We start from the raw sequence: 7,341 nt of genomic DNA on the forward strand, positions 1-7,341 counted from the left end.
ACCAACCCACTCAAAGTGGAGAAATCACTTTTTATTTTGATTTATGCACTTTTACCTGAAATATGTTTTGCAGTAAAGACGCCACACATTCCCACACACATGCAGACTGTAACATAACTCTTCAAGAGCCTCTGCAAACTATCTGAATAACATTCTTCTTTCTCCCCGTCTCAGTCTCTCTTTGTGTTCTTTCTCGTTTTAATCTGTTTTTGTCTTCTGCTCTGCTTTAAACCAAAGTCAAACTGGTGTTTTGCAGAGAAGCTGCAGAGTTCAAAGTGAGACTCCAGTTACTGCACACAAACAAACTCACTAAACTTTTACAGCCTCATGTGGACGAGACTAAATGTTCCAATGTGTCCAAACGTGTTTCTGTTGCCTTCAGTTAATGTTTTGCTATGACTCCATACATCAGATTGCAATCCATGCAAGTCTGCTTCTCCACCAGGCTATCTTCTTTGTAGCAGCTTTCATTTGTGCATTAGTGAGCATTAGCGTGCGTGAGCGCGTTTACTCGGGACTTAATGCCTTTGTGAACCTAAATAAGGGCTTTACTGTATGTGCCTGTCGAAATTCCATCCAAAAATCTATGTTTGTGCTTTAAGCCAACACAATTAGCTTACTGTAATGTAGCTTTAGATGTTTAGGCTTGTTGGATTTTTTTTTTCAACTCGTTTGTTTTTCTTGAGTTAATGTAAAGCTGCATAACTTCTTTAGTTACCATTTAATGTCAAAAAATTAAATTGAGTGGAAAGAAAGCATTAATAATTAATAAACAGATAAACTTTAAGATAATCTCTGACGAAGATGGAAGTAAATCATCATAACATGTCAGATATCGCTGACAAGAGTCAAACAGAAGAAACTTTAAGACTTTATCACATGCAATGAGGTTCATTGATATAAATATTCTTTATTTAAACCAAATTAATCAAAAAAACAAGAATACATAAATACATGTAAACATAAACATTATGAGTCTCAACATTCCTCATTTTACCAGGTATAAGACTGATTTTTCATATCAGAGTTCTCATATTATTTCAACTTTATTCTTGTAATAACTATTCTCATGTTACTTTGACTTTATTGTCTTAATTTTATGACTTTATTGTCTTAATTTTATGACTGTTTTGACCTTAACACACTGCCTCACTCAGGAGCTGTGATTCTATATCGTTCTTTATTCAGCTTCTATGCACCACAGATCTGGAAGAAACTTCAGAAAAATGCAAAACAGCTGAAACACTGACTTCCATTGAATCAATTCTGGAAACCCAGCTGGTTGGAGTTGGTTTTGAACCATTATAAATGAAACATTGACCAACATTTTGATGCCAAATGTGACGTTTAATTTTTAATTTTAGTGTTTTTATGATGTAAAGCACTTTGAACTATTTTGATTCTAGAATGTGCTACAAATAAATTTCATTGATTGATTTATTTAGTTTGTTCCCCTCCAGTCTGAGAAGGTCCGGTTCCTACAGAACCGGTTCCTGACTCCCATCTCTGGACCCACTTTGTTCCAGTCGGTCCGCGACACGGTGGGCTGTCCATGCCGCCGGGGGCAAACGCTGCAGCAGATCGTGTTGCAGCGGTCCTCCTTCACAAAGGTTGCCTTTGTCTGCAGAGACCCTTATCTGTCCCGCAGCATCAACTTACTCCTCCGGCTCAGAGGCGCTCGCATAAACCCCCACTTTACGCTCCGACCGCACACAATCAGCGGGAAATGTGCGCAGATGGCGCACAGACAGCAAAACTCATGGATCACATCCGCACTGAAACTACGTGCTGCTTTGGATTTAAATGTAGAGTACGCTGTGTGTGGGTGTGATTTCATGCACACATACGGACCGTATTAATAACAGAGGTGTAAATAAGAGCTGCGGCTCTGGAGATCATATCCATAAAATATAGGAAGGCATATGGTCACACAGAGCAGATCTATTCAGCTGCAGGCACACATTTACATCCGCCCACGCTGCCGCTCGTCCTCATCATCCCTCAGCAATTAACATCTCCGCTGATTGCTGCGAATATGCATCACTATGCAGCTTATATTTCAACTTTAACTTTGTTTGATCAGGGCTGCAACCTACAAAGCCTGGGAAAAAAGTTCTCTAATAGTTTCTTCTTCTCATGCATTTTCATGAGTAAGTATACTTTTTATCAAAGGTGATGTAAATACGGAAGCGTTTAAAGGACAGAGATCGGAAATAAATTTAGGAGTAGGATCTATTTAACAAGAGTTTCCCGTCATAAAGAGTCTAGTTTTAGAATTAGTTATAACAAGAAACGAGTTAAAGCAAGAAAACCTAGTTAAAGTTATTAAAATGAGAAAGTTTCTCATCATAATGAGACAAGTTTTGTCATCTTATAACAAAACTTTCCTGTTGAAACAAGAACATTATAACTCGTTAAAGTGAATTTCTCGTTATAACGAGAAGTTTTATCTTTTTAAAACCAGAAACTTTCTCATTAAAACAAGAAAACCTCGTTATTAGATGTGAAACTTACTAGAATCAGAGATTTTCTCATAATAAAAAACTTTTTTATTAAAATAAGAAAAGTTTAACAAGTGCTCTTCAAAATAAGAGCCCAGCTACGCAATATTTTAAAATTATTAAAATTATGTTAAAGGATTAATTTGAAAATTTTTGTGTTTTTATGTGGTGGAAATTTACTCCTTTATTTTATTTTATCTACAATGCCCATAATAAATAATATATAGAGAGAAATATTGTGTTTGATCTGAGTTTTATGGACAAAACTTCCAAATCCTGCAGTTTATCATCTCCACCACATGTTTTAAAGGAACTCATCATATCAGTGACTCTTAGCTGAATTTGAAAACACAGTTTGTAATATTCAGAGAAGCATGAAACCAGTAAAACCAGTGGCTTTAGCTGATGCATTGTTTTAAAAAGCGTCTCGGTTCTGAATCCCTGCAGCATCTGACGACGCGCTGCGCCAGAACCTTGTGCCATTAAACTCTTCCCGCCCACGCAGCGGCTGAGAGGGGCTCAGAAAAACTCAGGGAAGAGGCTTAAACACGGAGTGGGCGGGGAAGTTAACCTCGCATAAAACATTCAACCTGCCGCACATGATCCTCAAAGCGAAACAGAAAAACATCACCAGCAGCAGAGAATCCTCATCCATGGAAAATGATAATGAGTCACAACCTGGAGGCTGGACGGCTCGTTATGATTTGCCGAGTCTCACTGTGGCTACGATTGCAGATACTCTGCAAACGTTTTCACATTTTCCTCCATTAAAATCAGAAAAAGTGAAATAATCTGCCACTTTTTCATCAAGATTAAGGAATTATTGATTTAAAACAAGCTCTTGTATCTTGCTTAAAAATTGCTCTAAAGTTTTGTCTTATTTCAAGGTATTTCCATTTGAAACTAGATAAAAATACTTGGCTAGATTTTGTGTTTTGGCTAAATCTTGGTCTCACGAACCTGGAGTGTTGCTTTGATTCTTTCATGCATGTTTGAGAAATCCTTTAGTCTCCATGGCAACCACTCAGTGGTGCAAAACGCCTGGGTGGACCTAGCTCCGCCTTCCAGAAGCAGCTCCTCCTCCACTCAGCTCCTTCAGACTAGCCAGCAGTAATTAGCAAACACCTGTTGGAACTGATGAGCTCATTACAGCAGCTTCTCAGTGAAACTCTGGCAAAAATGTTGTTAAAGGGTTAAAGAGTAGCCATGTTGTGACGACTTCCTGAAGGCGGAGTTTCAGAAGGAGCAGCAGCTTCTTAAAGAGACAGAGGCCCAAATTGAAGACATCAAGTTTCTTTTAAGTTATATAACAACTAAATCAATCAATCGATCAAGTTTATTTGTACAGCACATTTCAGCAACAAGGCAGTTCAAAGTGTTTTATATCATAAAAACACAAAAATAAAAAGTCATAAGAACTTCATGCAGTCACCAACTGAGAACCAGAAACAGAGATTATATTTAATTTTGTCAAGTGTCATCATTAAAATCAAACACATCAAATATGTTGGTCAATGTTACATTTACAATGACTCAAAAGCAACTCTAAGTCAGTGTTTCAACTTTTTTGCAGTTTTCTGTAAGTTTGTTACAGATTTAAAGTAATGTATTTACATTATTATGCCATAAAATGATTCTATTTGACTGGAAAACATAATACTGCCAATTTAAGACATGCAAATTCAAATGCACACCACACTTTTTAGACGTTTCCTCGTAAAAGCATAAATCTGTTTCTTTTAGACATAAATACTTTTGCATATTCAGAGCAGAACGTCTTTAACACCAATTTGTGTTTTTCCCACCATATTTGGGTCTAAAGAAACAGAAAATGTTCAAGTTTTTGGAATGAAAGATAAATATTTCCTAAAAAAAAAACAAACAAAAAAAAAACAATAATTCTAATAATTTTGTTGAACAGAAGGGCTGCGCTCCCAGAAGTCATCTGATAAAGCTTTAGAAAACAGAGCGATGCTGGGAGCTGCAGTTTCTCTCAGCTTAGAGTTAATTACAGGGATTGTTCTTCTGCTCGTTGTCCGTGTGAGCAGCGCAAAGCCACACAGGAACACGGACCGTGCATCAAGTGGTGAACGCTGCGACCAAAACTGATCAGGAAGAGCAAAACGGATCAGGAAGAGCAAAACGGATCAGGAAGAGCAAAACGGATCAGGAAGAGCAAAACGGACCAGGAAGAGCAAAACAGATCAGGAAGAGCAAAACGGACCAGGAAGAGCAAAACGGACCAGGAAGAGCAAAACAGATCAGGAAGAGCAAAATGGATCAGAAAGAGTCTGACTGGGAAAAATGTGTCCAGGTGTCGTCAGGCAGATTCCTCTTCCAGCTCCGGTTACAAAAAGTACAAATATTCAAAGTTTCATGAAGGTTTTGAGGACAGTTACTCAGTTACATTTACATGAGTAACTTTTATAAAAAATAATTACTTTTAGGATGATTTTTACTACACTGTACTCTTGAGTAATTTTATTTTTATTTCTGCTCTTATTTGAGTAAAAGCTTTGGATTTCCTACTGAATGAAAAACAAACATGTTTTAAATAAAAATCCACCAGACAGACACACACCTGCAGTTTCAGTTTTTTATTGAAATGAACCGATTTGGAAACATTTTTCATTTTTTGTTACTTTTATGAATTAGTGTCAGTTTGGTCCTTAAAATACCAAAATTTCCACTTAACTTTATATTTTGGTCCATCTGATGATGTAAGTTTTAAATAGTGAATGATTAATAATTTGATCAGTTATTCAGTATTTGAGTTGACTTTTTACCAAATACTTATTTTTTGTCACTTTTACCTAAATCATTTCTTGAATGCCTACTTTTTACTTTTACTTGAGTAAAAATATGTTAAAGTGTTTGAGTATCATTTCTGGGTATTTTACCCACATTTCTCAGGCTCCAGCTTGGTTTGGCTGATGGCCACAAATAATTAAATCTGTCCCATAATGGTGGATGGAAATCCCCATCCTGAGCTGAATGCTTTATATTTTATTTTATTTTATTTGAATGCGACTCCAGATGGGAAATGGTCGCCGTCTGACACGAAGGACTGAAGCTAACGGTCTAGTTTATGAACGCAGTGTGAACAGATTCACATTGTTGGAGCAAATAAGAGATTTAAGATTTAATTGGTTTAGTGGAGAGCCCAGATTTTGATGGTGATAAACGGATTTCTTTGTCTGCGCAGCAATAAGGATGAGATTTTTAAATGCATCTCCACTGGTTTGTAATTAAGTGACTCACAAAACAATGCAGTTAGCTGTAACAGTTAAGTTGTCACTAAATTATTAGATTTCTGTTGAAAGCATAAAAGCTTCACAGAAGAATATGAAAATATGGAAGTGATGAGGAGATGACTAAACATTTAAATACATTACATTTTTAGACTGAATGCAAAATATGCAGAAAATTACAGAGTTTAAATGGAAAATATTTTAAAATTTTACTAAAACAAAATCATGAAAGCATAAAAAACTCACAAAAGAAGGAAATTATTTAAAACTTCGATACATTTAATTTTGATGCCAAATGCAAAATATACAAAAGTTTAGTATTTAAAGAAAGTGGCCAATCTTTTCGAATTTTATTGAAATAATTTAAATCTAACCCCAAGTGTGAAAAAACACACACATATACATAATCTTTTATGATATAATTAAAAATTAAAGTAAATTTAATTTTTATATTAAATGCAAAAATATATAGAATCTTACAGGGTTTAAAGAAAATGGAAAACAGTTTTAGATTTTATTCAAAGTAATCAAAATCTAACCTCAAGCATGAAAAACACAAAAATCATCATCTTATGTGATAATGAGATTATTAAAAAATTGGGGTAAATAAAATGTTTATACTGAATGTAAAATATATAAAAGTTTAATGCTTAAAGAAACTGGCAGTTTTAAATTTTACTCGAATCTGGATCCATCTGTGAAAATTTGTCCATCAAAGAGCAAATCCAGGTGCAACAGCAAAGAGATATAAAGACTCACCAAAAGTTCTTATTAAAACTAGTGCTGTCAATAGATTAAAAATTTTAATCAAATTAATCACTATGCGTAAAAAAAGCAAGAAATTATCTGATTTGTTGTAGCTAAGGGAAACTTAAGCCACTACATGTTCTTTCAAGTTGCAGCAAGTTAAGTAGACGAATGACAGAGAAGATAGATTTTATTTCCTAGCTCTTGGGGGTCCCGCCCCTTTCTGATGTTGCCCTGGGCAACTGCCTATATAGCCCACTGTATACACAATTTCAAAAACTGTTTAAGAAAACTTTAGTCTGGCAGACTCGGTTTGAATGGGGACAAAAATTGCAACATTTGTTACATTTTAAGCTGCTGTGGTTCTTTCACACTGCACGAAAACGAACCTCTTATTCAGAAAGCTGTTCCCCTCCTCACCTGCGGGGGCGCTGCACCAGGAACCACTGAAACGACACAAACCTCTGAAAAAGAAACTGATCGCAACTTCCTTCTTTATGAAATGTAAACAAAAATGAGGTAGCATCAGATTTTAGTGGTTGTAAGATTTCTCTGTTGTCTTTCTCCAGCTAGCATTAAGTTAGCATGTTGGGTTTGGTTGTATTTACCCATAATGCCCTGCGTTGAGGTCCACTTCCTGCTTTTGGAGCAGTCTCCTTAGCATTCACATATGCATTCGAACCTCATCAGAGTTCACTTCAACCAAGACCGAGGTTTTTTAGGCCGCGTCAGAGTTTGATTACGCATTCCCACTTCTACAAACGAACCAGACTTTTTTTAAAGAGTGAACTGGATTAAACATGGCTGGTGTGAATGCAGCCTTAGTTTATCCACAAACAGCA

Source organism: Poecilia formosa, unplaced genomic scaffold (assembly GCF_000485575.1).
Source record: "Poecilia formosa unplaced genomic scaffold, Poecilia_formosa-5.1.2 Scaffold47, whole genome shotgun sequence".
NCBI lineage: Eukaryota > Metazoa > Chordata > Actinopteri > Cyprinodontiformes > Poeciliidae > Poecilia > Poecilia formosa.